The sequence below is a fragment of the Leopardus geoffroyi genome, chromosome A1, assembly GCF_018350155.1.
Source record: "Leopardus geoffroyi isolate Oge1 chromosome A1, O.geoffroyi_Oge1_pat1.0, whole genome shotgun sequence".
In the NCBI taxonomy this organism is placed as follows: Eukaryota; Metazoa; Chordata; class Mammalia; order Carnivora; family Felidae; genus Leopardus; species Leopardus geoffroyi.
In genome coordinates, this window is record NC_059326.1 from 158,643,106 (window position 1) to 158,661,792 (window position 18,687).

The window sequence follows — 18,687 nt, forward strand, 5'->3', positions numbered from 1 at the left end:
CCTCTTAATGGGCATTTGGTTCCAGCTTTGAGTTATTACAAATAAAACTGTTGTGAAGACTCAAATACAAGTCTTTGTGTAGACATTTGTTTTAGTTTCTCCTAGGTAAATGCCTTGGAGTTGATTGGTTGGATTACCTAGGAGCTGTCTGTTTTAACTTAAGAAACTGCCAACTGTTTTCCAGACGGGTTTTACCATTTTACATTTCCATCAGTGGTGTTTGAGAGTGCTTATTCTCTACATCCTTACCAAAATTTGATATGATTAATTTTTTAAATTTTAGCCAATCCAGTGTGTGTATCACAGTGCGGTTTTAATAGCATTTCCCTGATGACTACTGATATTGAATGTATTTTTTTTTTTTTTGGCAGTAGTTCATCTTTTTTTTGTGTGTGTGAAATGGCTGTTCAAGAGTTGGTTAGAGGTTATAGAAGTTGTTTATGTATTCTGGAGACATGTTTACACAAAGGTATAAATATATCTGTGTAATATAGAACATGTATTATGTATATTACACAAACCTATATAATAACAGTTCCATATACGTAAAAACAATAAAGATGTTTCTCTATCATTTTCTGGCTTTCATGGTTTTCTGTTAAGAAACTCATGGAGGGGTACCTGGCTGGCTTAGTCTGTGGAGCATGGGACTTTTGATCTCTGGGTTGTGAGTTTGAGCCCCACATTGGGGTAGAGTTTACCTAAAAAAACAAAAACAAAAACAAAAACAAAAAACTCATGGTATTTGTACTGGTGTTACCCTATATGTAACATATCACTCTTTTCCTATTTAGTTGCAAGTGTTTTTTTTTTTTTTTACTTTTGGTTTTTAGAAGTTTGATTGTGTCTTGTTTGGTTGTCTTTGGTCCTTTTATTTTTAAGGTTCATTGAACTTCTTGAATTTATAAATGTGTGTCTTTCACTATATTTGCAAAGTTTGGGGCCATTATTTCTTAATAATTTTTCTGTCTCAATGTTTTTATCCTGTCATTTTGGGACTCCCAATTACATATATGTTAGTCCTTTTGATACCTTCTTACAGATCCCTGTGGCACTGCTCATTTTTTTTTTTTTTTCTCAATCTTTCTTTTCTCTGGGTTCTTCAAACAGAATAATTTGTCTTCAAGAAATATTTACTGTCTGGTTTGTGAATCATAATCAAAATTGATCTTCAGTTTAGCTTATAAATCCCCTGAAAAATAACTGCAGTAAAGAAAGAGCTGCAGTGAAACTTGGTTCAGTGAATAAATCTAAAGTATAATTAAAAAAAAAAATCTCACACGATATGATTTGCTGTAAACTTTTTTTTAAGTTTATTTTTGAGAGAATGAGTGAGCGAGCAGGGGAGAACAGAGAGGGAGGGAAAGAGAATCCCAAGCAGGCTCTATACTGTCAGCACAGAGACTGACACGGGTCTAATCTCACAAGCCGGTGAGATCATGACCAGAGCCGAAATCAAAAGTGGGACACTTAACTGACTGAGCCATCTAGGTGTCCCAAATTTGCTGTAAAATTTTAAGTTGCTAATTGAAATGTATTTTTAAACAAATTGGCAAATTTGGTGTTTGGGGTATGGGAGCATCATTTCCTATATTAGTATTCTTTTATCAGTTGGGACAGTGAGTTCTGTGTCCCAACAGATAGCATTGCAGTTATTTTTTCCCAGTGATGACTATATGTTGAGATCAGTCTTTGTAAGAAGATAGGAAAATAATAAAATGTGTTAGAAATATTTGCATTAAAAAACAAATTTTAGGGGTGCCTGGGTGGCTCAGTCAGTTAAGCGTCCGACTTCGGCTCAGGTCATGATCTCGCGGTTTGTGAGTTCAAGCCCTGCGTCAGGCTCTGTGCTGACAGCTCAGAGCCTGGAGCCTGTTTCAGATTCTGTGTCTCCCTCTCTCTCTCTGACCCTCCCCCGTTCATGCTCTGTCTCTCTCTGTCTTAAAAGTAAATAAACGTTTAAAAAAAAAAAAAAACAAATTTTAAGGGGCACTGAGGTGGCTCAATAGGTTAAGTGTCTGACTTTGGCTCAGGTTATGACCTCACAGTTCATGTTGGGCTCTGTGCTGACAGCTCTGAGCCTGGAACCTACTTCAGATTCTGTGCTTCCCTCTCCTGAGCTCGTGCTGTGTCTCTCTTTCTCTTTCTCAAAAATAAATAAACATTAAAAATTTTCTTAAAAACCCACAAATTTTAAAAATTAGTCAGGCTTTATCTTTTAGCCAGAAAACTACTTTATTTATAATTATGCAGATTCCGTCATCCCAAGTGTCTCATTTTCCTGTATCAGGATTCAACTAGTACTATAGGGTAAAAGGAGACAGCAAATAGATTTTCTCAAAAAATGTTCTATAGTAGAACATGAGAAATTTCTCTAGGAATATAATTTTTTTCTATCATATCTAGTCTCTGTTTTGTCTGAGAACAGCATGGAACCATGTTGCTCAGTCTTGAAATGTCAGCTTGTCTGTTCCCCTGCAATGATTTTTATTTTTCTGGTTTGGTCTTAAAGTCTTGAGAATTCATTTTATTATGAAATGTAAAAACTCATTTAAAAAAAAGCATTTCATAGTTCTTTGCTCTTTTCAAAGGAAATAGAGTATCTAGAATAAAGTAATAACCGTAGCATCTTGTAGACTTGCTCTTTAGGTTGATGAGTGCTTGCACGATGTTATAAAGTTCTATTATCTGAAAAGGACTTGTTAAAAAAAAATGTGTCTGCTGTGGTGCAAGAACAAATGACTTCTCTGTGGTTGCTTAACCATTTCCTGTAAGTCTGAGAAAGTGGTTGTTTTCAAAATCATTGAGCTGAACTTGGGTTGATCTAAACTTAGCTGTGCAGTTGTGTGGGTTAAACTCACTCGTTGTTTCACTTCCATCTTCCTTGTAAAAAATTAAAATCTAAAAATTCAAAAAATCTTGTTTTCATTCGTTTTAACTAAGTAGCTGAATAATTTTGAACAAAAGTTAATAATCTGTAAAATATAACGGGCTTAGAGTGTCTCATAAAAAGCTTCTAGTTTTGTGAACTAGCAAAAAATAAAGTTTCAGTGAAATGGGTAACTGTGTTGTATTTGGATAATTTCAGAATCCTAATGAAAGAGGGAGCAAGTTCGATTTACTGCCCAGGATGGGGTTGTAACAGGGAATGTAAATTGGGCAAAATCAAGCAGTACTTTTTCAGTACCCCTAAATGCCTGGCTGAAAGAGTTGTAGAAACTATAGTGCCATTGTTTGACACGTGGCAGTAGTTTCGTGGATCTCTGACACCATCCTAACCCTCTTCACAGCTCTTCAGCTCTGATGTAGGGATGGCTCTGTGACCACCCACCCCAGATCCAGAGGCTGCTGAGACATGAGGCATTTCTCTGGTACATGGGACCTGGTTTGACATTCCTGGCCTATTTTAAGTCATGGCACATGGTCTTGAAGGGTTTAGCTACCATAGAAAAATATGGGTTTGAAATTTGGCCATGTCACTCACTAGTAAGTTATCTAACTCTCCAATTCCCACTTCTTCATCTATAAAATGTTGTGGGGATTAAATTAAATGAGTTGACATATGTAAAATCCTGATGAATAATACCGAAAGCTAATAATTATTTAGCACTTTATTATGTGCTAGACTCTGTTCTAAATGTTTTATACATATCTCATTTAATTCTCAAAACTCAGTGAGATAGGTACTGTTATTATCTCCATCTTACAAATGAGCAAACTGAACTTGGAAAGATGAACTAACTTGCTCAATCAAGGTTACACGGGAATGACATAGCAGTCTAGTTTCAGAGACATTCCTAACTACTTTGCTGTGCCCAGTGCATTGTTAGCGCATGCTAAAGCCCTTAGTGAATGTTGGTTTTTTCGCTGTTTGTGGTGGTGTTAAGATGATGGTTTTGATAACGAACTTGGTCTTACTTTTTTCATTGTTTGCCCTGGTCCTGTACTAGGGCCCCAGGCATAGCATCCCCACATCTATTGATAAGGGAGTAAGAAACATTGAAGTCATGTACTTCAAGTTTTCCTCAAAGCCCTTGGAGGGAAAGCTCACAGTTGCACACAGTTTTGTATAAAGAATGCTGAGTGTTCTGAATACCGGATGTTCTATTCTTATGTGTCTGAGTTGGAGTCTAACCATGAGGCCCTGCTTCTGTTCCCATTTCCAAGATGTCACAGAATCGTAGAACTAGTATGTGTAGTGTGATTTTAGGGGATTGTGTAAGAGATGTACACCACAATATTAATAGTATATTGTGTAGAGGATGGATAAATCATTCATCTGTTGCTGTGTAACAAATGACAATACTTAATGGCTTAAAATAATAACCAATTTTATTTGCCCACTATTTTGTAGGTCAACAATTTGTACTGGGCTCAGCTGGATGTTTCTTCCACTGATCTTGCCTGGGGTCACTTGTAGCAGCCATCATTTGGCAGCTTAATTTGGAACTGTAAGATTTAAAATAGCTTAACTGGCATATCTGGCTGTTGGTGCTGCCTGTTGGCTGGACTTGTCTTCCCATGTGGTTCTTCATCCATAAGGACGCTAGCTCAGATTTATTCTCATGGGGCTCTCAGGTCAGCAAAAGAGAAATAATGAAAGCAACAAGGCCTTTTAAAACTAGGATTGGAGGGGCGCCTGGGTGGCTCAGTCAGTTAAGCGGCCGACTTTGGCTCAGGTCATGATATTGCGGTCCGTGAGTTCGAGCCCCGTGTCAGGCTCTGTGCTGACAGCTCAGAGCCTGGAGACTGTTTCGGATTCTGTGTCTCCCTCTCTCTGACCCTCACCCGTTCATGCTCTGTCTCTCTCTGTCTCACAAATAAATAAATGTTAAAAAAAATAAAAATAAAAAAAAAAACAACTAGGATTGGAAATTGTACAGTGTCATTTCTGCATTCCATTGATTGAAACAAGTTATAAGGCCATTAGATTCAAGGTGGATACAGACTCCACCTCTGAATAGGAGGTTCCATCAGAGATTAATGGTACATTCTACCTGGTGTCCAGGTTTCCTGATTTCACCATCCAGGGCCATTTCTAAGTTTATTTACTTATTTTGAGAGAGAGAGGGAGAGAGAGAATCCCAAGTAAGCTCTGCACTACCAGTACAGAACCGGATGTGGGGCTTGAACCCATGAACCACGAGATCATGACCTGAGCCAAAGTCAGATGTTTAACCAACTGAGCCACCCAGGTGCCCCCAGGGCCATTTTTAAGACACCTCAACAGTGTTGATAATTTTTCATCATTTTATTAACTTTAGATCTTCATAGATTAAAACATGATCTGTACATGTTCAAGTGGGTTCTCCTATTTTTATACATTTAAAAAGTAGAAAATATAGATACTAAAAACACGCAACATACTCATAACTCCCAGAAATAACCAGTGTTCCAAAATGACCAAGCGGAAGAATTCCCCTCAGAAGAATCTCCAGGAAATAACAACAGCTAATGAGCTGATCAAAAAGGATTTAAATAATATAACAGAAAGTGAATTTAGAATAATAGTCATAAAATTAATCGCTGGGCTTGAAAACAGTATAGAGGACAGCAGAGAATCTCTTGCTACAGAGATCAAGGGACTAAGGAACAGTCACGAGGAGCTGAAAAACGCTTTAAATGAAATGCAAAACAAAATGGAAACCACCACGGCTCGGATTGAAGAGGCAGAGGAGAGAATAGGTGAACTAGAAGATAAAGTTATGGAAAAAGAGGAAGCTGAGAAAAAGAGAGATAAAAAAATCCAGGAGTACGAGGGGAAAATTAGAGAACTAAGTGATACGCTAAAAAGAAATAATATACGCATAATTGGTATCCCAGAGGAGGAAGAGAGAGGGAAAGGTGCTGAAGGGGTACTTGAAGAAATAATAGCTGAGAACTTCCCTGAACTGGGGAAGGAAAAAGGCATCGAAATCCAAGAGGCACAGAGAACTCCCTTCAGACGTAACTTGAATCGATCTTCTGCACGACATATCATAGTGAAACTGGCAAAATACAAGGATAAAGAGAAAATTCTGAAAGCAGCAAGGGGTAAACGTGCCCTCACATATAAAGGGAGACCTATAAGACTCGTGACTGATCTCTCTTTTGAAACTTGACAGGCCAGAAAGAATTGGCACGAGATTTTCAGTGTGCTAGACAGAAAAAATATGCAGCCGAGAATCCTTTATCCAGCAAGTCTGTCATTTAGAATAGAAGGAGAGATAAAGGTCTTCCCAAACAAACAAAAACTGAAGGAATTTGTCACCACTAAACCAGCCCTACAAGAGATCCTAAGGGGGACCCTGTGAGACAAAGTACCAGAGACAACACTACAAGCATAAAACATACAGACATCACAATGACTCTAAACCCGTATCTTTCTATAATAACACTGAATGTAAATGGATTAAATGCGCCAACCAAAAGACATAGGGTATCAGAATGGATAAAAAAACAAGACCCATCTATTTGCTGTCTACAAGAGACTCATTTTAGACCTGAGGACACCTTTAGATTGAGAGTGAGGGGATGGAGAACTATTTATCATGCTACTGGAAGCCAAAAGAAAGCTGGAGTAGCCATACTTATATCAGACAAACTAGACTTTAAATTAAAGGCTGTAACAAGAGATGAAGAAGGACATTATATAATAGTTACAGGGTCTATTCATCAGGAAGAGCTAACAATTATAAATGTCTATGCGCCGAATACCGGAGCCCCCAAATATATAAAACAACTACTCATAAACATAAGCAACCTTATTGATAAGAATGTGGTAATTGCAGGGGACTTTAACACCCCACTTACAGAAATGGATAGATCATCTAGACACACGGTCAATAAAGAAACAAGGGCCCTGAATGAGACATTGGATCAGATGGACTTGACAGATATATTTAGAACTCTGCATCCCAAAGCAACAGAATATACTTTCTTCTCGAGTGCACATGGAACATTCTCCAAGATAGGTCATATACTGGGTCACAAAACAGCCCTTCATAAGTTTACCAGAATTGAAATTATACCATGCATACTTTCAGACCACAATGCTATGAAGCTCGAAATCAAACACAGAAAAAAGTCTGGAAAACCTCCAAAAGCATGGAGGTTAAAGAACACCCTACTAACGAATGAGTGGGTCAACCAGGCAATTAGAGAAGAGATTAAAAAATATATGGAAACAAACGAAAATGAAAATACAACAATCCAAACGCTTTGGGACGCAGCGAAGGCAGTCCTGAGAGGAAAATACATTGCAATCCAGGCCTATCTCAAGAAACAAGAAAAATCCCAAATACAAAATCTAACAGCACACCTAAAGGAAATAGAAGCAGAGCAGCAAAGACACCCCAAACCCAGCAGAAGAAGAGAAATAATAAAGATCAGAGCAGAAATAAACAATATAGAGTCTAAAAAAACTGTAGAGCAGATCAACGAAACCAAGAGTTGTTTTTTTGAAAAAATAAACAAAATTGACAAACCTCTAGCCAGGCTTCTCAAAAAGAAAAGGGAGATGACCCAAATAGATAAAATCATGAATGAAAATGGAATTATTACAACTGATTATTACAAAACTGAGAGCTTTTTCCCTGAGATCAGGAACACGACAGGGATGCCCACTCTCACCGCTGTTGTTTAATATAGTGCTGGAAGTTCTAGCATCAGCAATCAGACAACAAAAGGAAATCAAAGGCATCAAAATTGGCAAAGATGAAATCAAGCTTTCGCTTTTTGCAGATGACATGATATTATACATGGAAAATCTGATAGACTCCACCAAAAGTCTGCTAGAATTGATACATGAATTCAGCAAAGTTGCAGGATACAAAATCAATGTACAGAAATCAGTTGCATTCTTATACACTAACAACGAAGCAACAGAAAGACAAATAAAGAAACTGATCCCATTCACAATTGCACCAAGAAGCATAAAATACCTAGGAATAAATCTAACCAAAGATGTAAAGGATCTGTATGCTGAAAACTATAGAAAGCTTATGAAGGTAATTGAAGAAGATTTAAAGAAATGGAAAGACATTCCCTGCTCATGGATTGGAAAAATAAATATTGTCAAAATGTCAATACTACCCAAAGCTATCTACACATTCAATGCAATCCCAATCAAAATTGCACCAGCATTCTTCTCGAAACTAGAACAAGCAATCCTAAAATTCATATGGAACCACAAAAGGCCCCGAATAGCCAAAGGAATTTTGAAGAAGACCAAAGCAGGAGGCATCACAATCACAGACTTTAGCCTCTACTACAAAGCTGTCATCATCAAGACAGCATGGTATTGGCACAAAAACAGACACATAGACCAATGGAATAGAATAGAAACCCCAGAACTAGACCCACAAACGTATGGCCAACTCATCTTTGACAAAGCAGGAAAGAACATCCAATAGAAAAAAGACAGCCTCTTTAACAAATGGTGCTGGGAGAACTGGACAGCAACATGCAGAAGGTTGAAACTAGACCACTTTCTGACACCATTCACAAAAATAAACTCAAAATGGATAAAGGACCTGAATGGGAGACAGGAAACCATCAAAACCTTAGAGGAGAAAGCAGGAAAAGACCTCTCTGACCTCAGCCGTAGCAATCTCTTACTCGACACATCCCCAAAGGCAAGGGAATTAAAAGCAGAAGTGAATTACTGGGACCTTATGAAGATAAAAAGCTTCTGCACAGCAAAGGAAACAACCAACAAAACTAAAAGGCAACCAACGGAATGGGAAAAGATATTTGCAAATGACATATCGGACAAAGGGCTAGTATCCAAAATCTGTAAAGAGCTCACCAAACTCCACACCCGAAAAACAAATAACCCGGTGAAGACATGGGCAGAAAACATGAATAGACACTTCTCTAAAGAAGACATCCGGATGGCCAACAGGCACATGAAAAGATGTTCAGCGTCGCTCCTTATCAGGGAAATACAAATCAAAACCACACTCAGGTATCACCTCACGCCAGTCAGAGTGGCCAAAATGAACAAATCAGGAGACTATAGATGCTGGAGAGGATGTGGAGAAACGGGAACCCTCTTGCGCTGTTGGTGGGAATGCAAATTGGTGCAGCCGCTCTGGAAAGCAGTGTGGAGGTTCCTCAGAAAATTAAAAATAGACCTACCCTATGACCCAGCAATAGCACTGCTAGGAATTTACCCAAGGGATACAGGAGTACTGATGCATAGGGGCACTTGTACCCCAATGTTCATAGCAGCACTCTCAACAATAGCCAAATTATGGAAAGAGCCTAAATGTCCATCAATTGATGAATGGATAAAGAAATTGTGGTTTATATACACAATGGAATACTATGTGGCAATCAGAAAAAATGAAATATGGCCTTTTGTAGCAACGTGGATGGAACTGGAGAGTGTGATGCTAAGTGAAATAAGCTGTACAGAGAAAGACAGATACCATATGGTTTCACTCTTATGTGGATCCTGAGAAACTTAACAGGAACCCATTGGGGAGGGGGAGGAAAAAAGAAAAAAAAAAAAGAAAAAAAAAAAAAAAAGAGGTTAGAGTGGGAGAGAGCCAAAGCATAAGAGACTGTTAAAAACTGAGAACAAACTGAGGGTTGATGGGGGGTGGGAGGGAGGAGAGGGTGGGTGATGGGTATTGAGGAGGGCACCTTTTGGGATGAGCACGGGTGTTGTATGGAAACCAATTTGACAATAAATTTCATATAAAAAAAAATAACCAGTGTTTACATTTTTATTTACAGTGTTTCCAACTGGATGAATATTTATTCATTTAAAATTCCATAACCTGCCTCTTAATACTATATTTTGAATACCTTTCCATGTTTAAAATAGATGTAAATAGGTTTTATGATGTAAATAACTTTTATGTCTGTATAATACTTTTTTAGGTATGAATATACCTTTGTCACATACTTCGATTATTTCCTTTCTGTTGCTCTGTAAACAAGACTGCTGTAAACATTCTTACACATATATTTTTCTGCAGTTACTCTTAGGATGCATTTCTCTTATGGAGTTACTTGGTCAAGTAACTTATTTTAGGTTTTGACATGTATTGATGAGACATGATTTTGAACATTCTGTAGTTTAAACTTATCAGTAAGTATAACTGCAGAGCAAAGTTCTTAGGTGTTATAGAAAGATTATTCTTTAGACGTTCACAAGTGGATGTACCCATTATGATTTGTGTTTGGGGGAACTTACATGTGTGCGGGATTGTTGGGATGAACTATTAGGGTGAATCTTAAATTTAGACCACTTTCCCTTTAACATGATCTCAAATATAATGAATAACTGAAAACCTAGATAAAAATGGCAATCATAAAAAAATAACATTGCTTTAGCATTTCAAATCAAAATGTGTTAACTTAGTTACTAATATTATCTTCTTGACTAAAGCTTTTATTTTGCATACAGGTCCACTGATTAGAGTTCTACAATATTTCATCTTATATATGATATGTGCTGTTTGTGACGCATCTGTAATTTATAGGTCTCCATTATTTTTCAAATGGTTTGAGAACTTAAGACACTTTGAAGGCTGGGAGCAAAATTCTTCTGTAGGGCCCTCCTCCCCTAATCTTTTTGTTTTACTTGCTAATACCTAATCTGGCAGCTGTGTTATTTTGGGGACTCATTTTTGTGGCGTCTTTCTGCTGCATACTCAGCTTTCGTAGAAGCAGTTTTCATACTTTTTTTCATTTAATGCAGTACTTATTTATATAACTACAGTTATAATTTTAACTAGCATAAATTGATTGGAGAACAACTAATTCTTGGCAAGAATACAACTGCCCTAGTGGGGACCTAAGTGCTTGAATCTTCTAGAGAGTAGCCCTTTAGACATTCAGTGGACACTTGGCATCAGAAAATGTGTTTCAGAGGGGAATGAACAGCATTTGTTAATTTGGAGGTTTAAGTGGACATAAGTTAAAAGAATATCTACTTTGTTGAGGTAGAAAATTTTCTTTATTTACTGAAGGAAATTACTCTTCTTAATTCTTGTTTTACAGTTAAGGTTTGAATTAAACTATAGGTGTTTATTTGTCCCTCTCCTTGATCCTTTACATTGAATCCTGTATCTGATACATTTTGTGGGAGGATTCTTTATGTGCTATAGCTCATGTTTGTATTTGATACTTTTTGGCCTTTGGCATTCTCTAGTAGAATGCCTCCTTTTCATCTTCAATGTTCTCCTTGATAGATATTTAAAGGTTTTTTGTTTTTTTTTAATGTTTATTTTTGCAAGAGAGAGAAAGAGAGACAGAGATAGAGCGTGAGCAGAGAAGGGGCAGAGAGAGAAGACACAGAATCTGAAACAGGCTTCAGGTTCTGAGCTGTCAGCACAAAGCCTGACATGGGGGGCTGAAACTCTGGAATGGCGAGATCATGACCTGAGCCAAAGTTCGATGCTTAACTGATTGAGCCACCCAGGCACCCCTACTTGATAGATATTTAAAATAATGTGCTTCATAGCTGCAACATTAAACTAGCAAACTCATCTTCTTTGTTGCTGCCATCCTGCACTGAAGTGTTGATTTTTGCTTATAGGACTACAAAACTTCACAGAAAGTAACAGCTGTGATTAGACTGAGTAAATATAATGTGTACAGTTTGAAGATGGTGATAAATTTATTGACTGAGTGTTTTAGTTTGGTAAATTAAAATTCATGTCTATGTAATGCTGCCCTTTAGGTTATTTCAGTCACAATGTGACCATTATATAATTTAAATTGCCTTCTTATAAATTGTAGCTGTCATTGGTTATCTGAGTTTTATTGTGTAAATGTAATTATAGTAAATGAGCATGGCCTTTAGATGCACTTAATCCCTAGGGATATTTTGGGAAAGGTTGTAGTGTCTTTACAATCAAGACAGCCATTTGGCAAGTATATTAGAAGTCAAATGACTTAAAACATAAAACCTGTGTGCTAAAATCTCTGTGATGCAGAATTATCTCAAGTTATCCTGTTTCACACTGGCTGAAAGCCTCTATAGATATTGCTGATGCTGATCTTACAAGACGTCAAGAGGCCAGAATTGTTGCTTATGTTATCATTTGGTATTTATGGCACATAAGACAAAATGGAGTTTCTGGACTTTACTTATTTTATGAATTTATCTAATGACATGTGCTGTGAGTGGCATTTAAGAATCATCTTTTATAGTAAAAGGTGTGAGGGGGGAAATTGTACTGATGCATCTTAAAGAGAAATGCTAGTGTGTTTGGCTAAAAAAGGATGTGTTTACTGGCTTGAGATTTTGAAGTTCCTACTGTGGCTATTTAATATAGTAGCAACAAACTATGAATGTGGCACTTCATAGTTTGCAAAGTGTTATGACCCACTTATTTCATGTAACCCCTATGATAGTCTAGGCAGACAGGGCAGTTATTATCTCCATTTTACCAGATAAGAACACTGAGATCCCAAGTAAGTTCTGGAGCCAGAACTAGAATCCACAGGTTCCTCAGCACTATACTTTATGTCTCCTACACCATAATTGATTTAAATTATGTCCTGGCTTTGAAGAAAGAGGAGGAAATGTAATAAGTCTGAAGAATCCGGGTCTAGCAGAAAAGAAAGGCGGTGACTCAGAGCCCATAATCACTGAAGTAGTACTAGGCCCTGCTGATTTAGGATCCAGCCCCACAGCAGGTGTTAGAGGACCTTCTTAACCTCATGGCTAACATATTAATTCTGTCTTATTCCAAGCTTCGGTTCAGCCTTCAGAGAATTTATGAGTGGCCTTGGAGGTAATTTTCGTTAATTAATACTTAATTTTAATGTGTTGAGTGTTGGTACTTTCATTTCAACATTTATTACAGGCTTTTTTTCCTGCAGGGCTCCAGGGATATAAAGATGAATGAGATAAGAGCCCCTCCCTTGGAGGAACTGTTTAAATGTGAAGCAAAATCTATAATTATAGTTTACTTCTGCAGAAATTCCCTTCTCTGTAGGGTAAACTAAGCCTTGAAATTTTTCTAAACCTTCTCATCTTCAACCTGTAATTCTGTAATAAGCAAAAAGTTACAGGATTAAAATGTACGTTATTCTAGAAAAAAGTATGGAGCAGGTTTTGGAAATTAGTATTTCATCCTAAATGTGAAAGGCTGTATAAGCATATAGTATGCACAACTTCCATTTTCCAAGTTTGAGAGACTGCCAGGGGTTTGTAGTATGGAAAGAGTGAGGTGACTCATGATTTGGAATGATTGTTTTGATCTCTCCCTGTAGTCGCTGTAGAACATTGGCAGGGTGGCCAGCATAATTAACACTGCACAGTCTAATTATAAACACAACTCTGTGGACAGTGGCTACTAAAGAAGAAAGCATGCCCTGGATAAACAATCAAGTTGGCAGGATTACTTTAGAATGATGACTAGATAATGTCAAGTTTACTACAAATCAACTTGCTTTTCCTAGATTGTCTCAGGAGTTACCATAGGGGGAAAAAAGTATTATCTGTGAAAGTCTCACTGGGTTATTTTTTTAAGAGCTCATTTGAAGCATTTCTTTATTGCAGTCTTTCTAACCTTTTCATCCTAAGAGAACAGCTAGGCATTTTAATTTTTATGGTGTACTATTTTAGGGAGAGTAGGGGAATGGGTCACAGGAGGACATTTGTTCTAGTAATAGTTGAATTGATTTTTAAAAGGTGAAAGAAACTAGGGATTTGGAAAGATTACATTGGAGTAGTGTAATAAAGAGCAGGAAAAGAGAGACCCATGAGCTGAGGAGAGTGAAGAGGGTGCACCAAGAATACAAAAGGGAAGTGGCCACAACAGCCATGCATGTTTGAGAGAAACTGAGACGCATGTTACACGTGTGTGGTCTCACATACTCGTCTGAGACAGAGCAGGCACTGTGCACGTTTGTATGTGCTTAGGGATTTGTTGAAGCATGGCTGAGAGCTGAGGAATGATTTAGTTAGTTTAAATATAGGTTTGGCCCTTGAGTTCCTGAGTTTCAGAACAAAGGCTATGGAGATTGGTTTCAGGACCCTGTAGGGATGGTTGTATTTCTGCAGAATGAACCTGAGTTGTGATTTACTCTCAATAAAGTAAGCACTTGAAAGCAAATGCTTAAAAATGAGACCCTCCCCCCCACCCTTTTTTTGCTTTTTGTTTTTCTTATTGAGTTAATTTCCGTTAAATTTCAAATGGACACTTAAAAAGAGATTTTTCTGGTAGCCTTTGTGTTGCCAATTCACTTTTGGAAACTAGTGAATGTGGTGTCAAAAACGGTGGAAGCTTTGCAGCCTTTTCCTGCCCTCGAATTTTAATTTGAATATTGTTGGTGTAGGAGCTGCATAAAGTAAGAGTTTATCCTTTTATATTAATTTGTTTACACATGTGATCTTAACTCTGCTTTTAAATGTATAGTTTCTCTTAAAGGGTTTAGAAGAGGACTGATTTTTCTTTTTAAGAAAAAATATACAAAAATCTAAATACAGAAATAGATGAGTTAAGCACAGTTTTTCTTGTTTGTTTTTGATTTTTTTTTTTTTTTTGTAAAAGAATACTTTCTACTTTGAAGAGATTCTAAGAAGTGTCCTTTAAATAATAGCTCCTGGGGCTCCTGGGTGGCTCAGTTGGTTAAGTGTCTGACTTTGAGCCCCGTGTCCTCTGTGCAGACAATTCAGAGCCTGGAACCTGCTTGGGATTCTGTGTCTCCCTCTCTCTCTGCCACTCTCCTATTTGCTCTCTCTCTCTCTCTCTATCAAAATAAATAAACATTAAAAAAGAATTAAAAATATAATAGCTCTCCAATTCCTTTTAAATACTTGGATTTACCAAAAAAAATCTAGCTTTTTATTTTAAAAAAGAGGGGGAGAACATGGATTTTTCTAAATTTGGGTAGAGCTAGCATTAACACTGGCTAAATGATTTTTTTTTTTACCAGATACTCTTGGAGGAGGGACAGATATAAGGTGGTGGGGCTTGTGAAAGAGGATCTCTGTCTGTAGTCCAGGACCCAATTCTGATTCCTCTGTTACATTAACTTAACCAGACTTTTGAGAAGTGAAAAATGGGTCTTGGAGATCTACGAGGACCTGATATAATGTTGATTTTAAGGCCAATTTCTAGGAAAATATGATTAACAGCCAGTAATACTATTTTTCTGCCCTCCAGCATTTTTTGCTTTATTAACTTTCTTTTCTGTTTTCTACTTTATTGGTTTCTGCTCTTTATTATTTTTTCTGCTTAGGTTTACTATACTATTCTTTTTAGTTTCTTAGGGTGAAAACTTATATCATTGATTTTAAACGTCTTTCTAATATAGGCATTTAAAGCAGTAAATTTCTCTCATTAAAAAAATTATTTAAGTATTTTCTAAATCTGTTATTGTTTATTCTTTGATTTGTGAATTATTTAGAAGTTCATTTTCTGTTTTCCAAATATCTAGACGTTGTCTAATTCATTATTTTTGGGTTTTCAAATTATTTCTACTGTGGTCAGAGGACACAGTCTCAAAAAAACTCAATCTTTTAAAGTTTATTGAGATTTATTTTATGGCTCAGTGTATGGTCTACCTTGGTAAAGGTTACATATGTATTCTGCACTTGTTTGGTGTAATATTCTACAAATGTCTTTTAGGCTAAATCAGTTGGTAGTATTTAGATAGTCTATGGACCTACTTGTTGTCTACTTGTTCTGTCAATTACGAAGAGAGACATGACAGAATCTCCAATTATGGTTGTGGATATTTCTGTTTCTTGAGTTTTGCCATTTTCTGTTTTGAATTTTAAAGCTCTCTTATTAGATACATACATATTTAAGCTTGGTATCTTATCCTGATGAATTTCTCCTTTTATCATTATAAAATTTTATTCTGCTTTGTTAACCTAATAGTATCCTTAAATTTAAAAGGTGTCTTTTATAGACAGTGTGTAGTGGAGTCTTGCTTTTTTTAATCCATTGTGACAATCTCTGTCCTTTAGTTGAAATATTTAATCCAGTTACAGTTAATGAAATTTTTTATGCGGTTGTGTTTAAATCTATGATTTTGCCATCATTTTTATTTGTCCTTTTTATTATTGTTTTTGTTTCTTTTTTGATGCCCCCTTTTGGGTATATTGGGTATTTTTTAGTATTTTATTTTATTTTCCTCATTGGCTTTTTAGCTATACATCTTTTAAATTACTTTTTTATTGATTATTCTAGGGCTAATAATATGCATCCTTAACTTATTAAAATGTGTTTATTGTCAAAATTATGCCATTTATCCATTCATCAGCTGATGCACATTTAGGCTCTTTCCATAATTTGGCTATTGTTGAAACCATAAGAGACTTAAAAACTGAGAATAAACTTAGGGTTGATGGGGAGTGGGAGGGGGGAGAGGGTGGGTGATTTGCATTGAGGGCACCTGTTGGGATGAGCACTGGGTGTTGTATGGAAACCAATTTGACAATAAATTTAATATTAAAAAAAATTATGCCATTTAACATTTTACACCTGACCATTCTCTCTTCTTACTTTATACTTCCTACTTTTCACTGGACACTTAGCATTTCCCTTTCTCAATTTACAAATATAATTTAATATAATTCCTTTTATTCACCCCCTCTCTTCTTTGTACTCTTGTCAATTTTTTTATTTTTATATATATTAAAAACTTCCCACGTATTATTGCTTTAAGCAAATAGTTTTAATATATAGTGTGTTAAGGAAATTTGAAGAAGAATAAAATATATAAATTTTTTATTTTTAACAACTTACTCATCTTTTCTGGTATTCTTTCCTTCCTGCAGATCTGAATTTCTGTCTGGTATCACTTCCCTCAAAGCTTTATAGTATCTTGTAATCACATCTGCTTGAGATTAATTTTATCAGCTTTAATTTATTTGAAAGATATTTGTCTTATTTTTCAGAGATATTTTCACTGGATATAGAAATCTGAATTGGCAACTTTTTTTTTTTTTTCTTTCAGCCCCTTAAAAACATTCTCACATCTTCTGGCCTCCATTATTATGGTGAAAAGTTAGTATTCTTATTTTTCTCTTGTATGTAACATATTGTTTTTAGGCTTCTTTAAAGATTTGATCTTTGCTTTTCAGCAGTTTGACCATGATGTAGCTAGATATGATTTTCTTTGTATTTATTGTCTTTGGAGTTTGATGAGCTTTTCTGATCTGGTAAATAGTGTTTTTCACCAAACTTAATAAAATTTTAATTATTATGTCTTCAAATGTTTTTTCTGCTTTATTTTCAGAGTCTTCTGGGACTCCTATTACATATGTTAGACAATCTGATATTGTCCCACAAATTTCTGATGTTGTGTTCATTTTTCTTGTCTTTTTTTCCTTTGTTTATCAAATTGGTAATTGTTAGTAATCTGTCAAGTTCATGAATTCTTTTTTCTGCTATCTCCAATCTACTATTAAGTCCATTCAGTGAGTTTTTCATTTTAATTTTTGAAACTTCTAGTCCTAGAATTACCTTTTTTTCTCCGATTGATCCTTTTTTGCAGTTTTAGTTTCTCTGCTGAGATTCTCATCTGTTCATGTATTCTCCCTTGTTGTTGTTGTTGTTGTTGTTGTTATTGTTCAAAAATATTTTCCTTTATTTAAGAGATTTTTCAAACAACAGCTCTGAAGTTTTTACTAAATGCAGTATTTGGGCCAACTTAAAGTCAGTCTCTAATGACTTATTTTTTTCTTATGGGTCACATTTTTGTTTTGTTGAATGCCTAGAAATGTTTTTATTATGTATTGGACAGGGTTGATACATTGTAGAGATGCTGAATTTTTTTTTCTTTTAATTTCTCTGCAGTGTTGTTTGTTTTAGTGTCAGTTTAGTTGCTGGCTGCTCACCTTGTATAGGTTTGCTAGGGAAGATCTGTGGAAAGCTTTTTTTTCAAGTTTTTTTTTTTTTTTTTCCTCAGGCCCCTCTAAGTTAGCACAACTCTTCCCCCAGATTGTTTTTTCCTCATGGTTTTTATTAGGGCTTTAGGGCTTGGTTTTAGACTGTTTTAATGTGGGTCTAGAGTTGGTCTTATTCTATGGTGTGCTTTTCCCCTTAAAGTGAAGCCTTTCTGGCATTTCAAATTGATATGCAGAATGTTAATGAGTTCTCTTTCTTCAGGTTGGGTTAAACTGGCAATGTTTGCCTATGCTGCTTGACCTCTAGTATTTCTATTCCATATTAACCTCATTACAGATACTCTTTTGTAAGCCTTATGTAGTTACTTACACTCAGCATTGGTTGAGGATTCTCAGGGAACCCCTGTACAAACTTCTGTGGTCCTCACTCTGCATTTCCATCCTCTCTAGTGTCCTGTCTCTGCCACTAGCCCTGCTCTGCTTGGACTCCAGCTCACTATACTACAATTAGAAAATTGTCCCAAGGCAGAGAGCCAAGCAAATGTAGCCTCGCAGTATTGCTCGTTTATCCAGTAGCTAAAAATAGTTGCATTATTTTGTCCAGTTTAATAGTCATTTATGAGAGGAAGAAAAGTCTGGTACCAATTACTGTGTCATATTGGAAGTGGAAATCTCCCACAGCATTTTTATATGTGTTGAAATGAACTTTAGAGATAGCTTGAAAGGGAAAATTAAATCTTAGTCTCTCTTAGAACTAAATAAAGTGAGCTTATGTTGCTTATGAACTGACCATTTCTCTCTGATCTTCCTGCCTCCCACCCCTAGTCTCCCATTCACTGCTGTCTTCTCTATTCACAAGAGACACAAGGAGGGAGAGG

At 36.3% G+C, this 18,687-nt stretch overlaps 1 protein-coding gene and 1 non-coding gene across 3 annotated transcripts in view; both read left to right on the plus strand.

Moving 5' to 3' along the window:
- The window catches only part of LOC123608818 (leucyl and cystinyl aminopeptidase), a 100,487-nt gene that overhangs the window by 18,762 nt on the left and 63,038 nt on the right, over positions 1–18,687 (plus strand). The gene's annotated exons all lie outside the window — the stretch shown is intronic.
- Positions 14,173–14,307, plus strand: LOC123582109. The gene has a single exon (XR_006704205.1). It is a non-coding gene; the product is annotated as a small nucleolar RNA SNORA13 (small nucleolar RNA).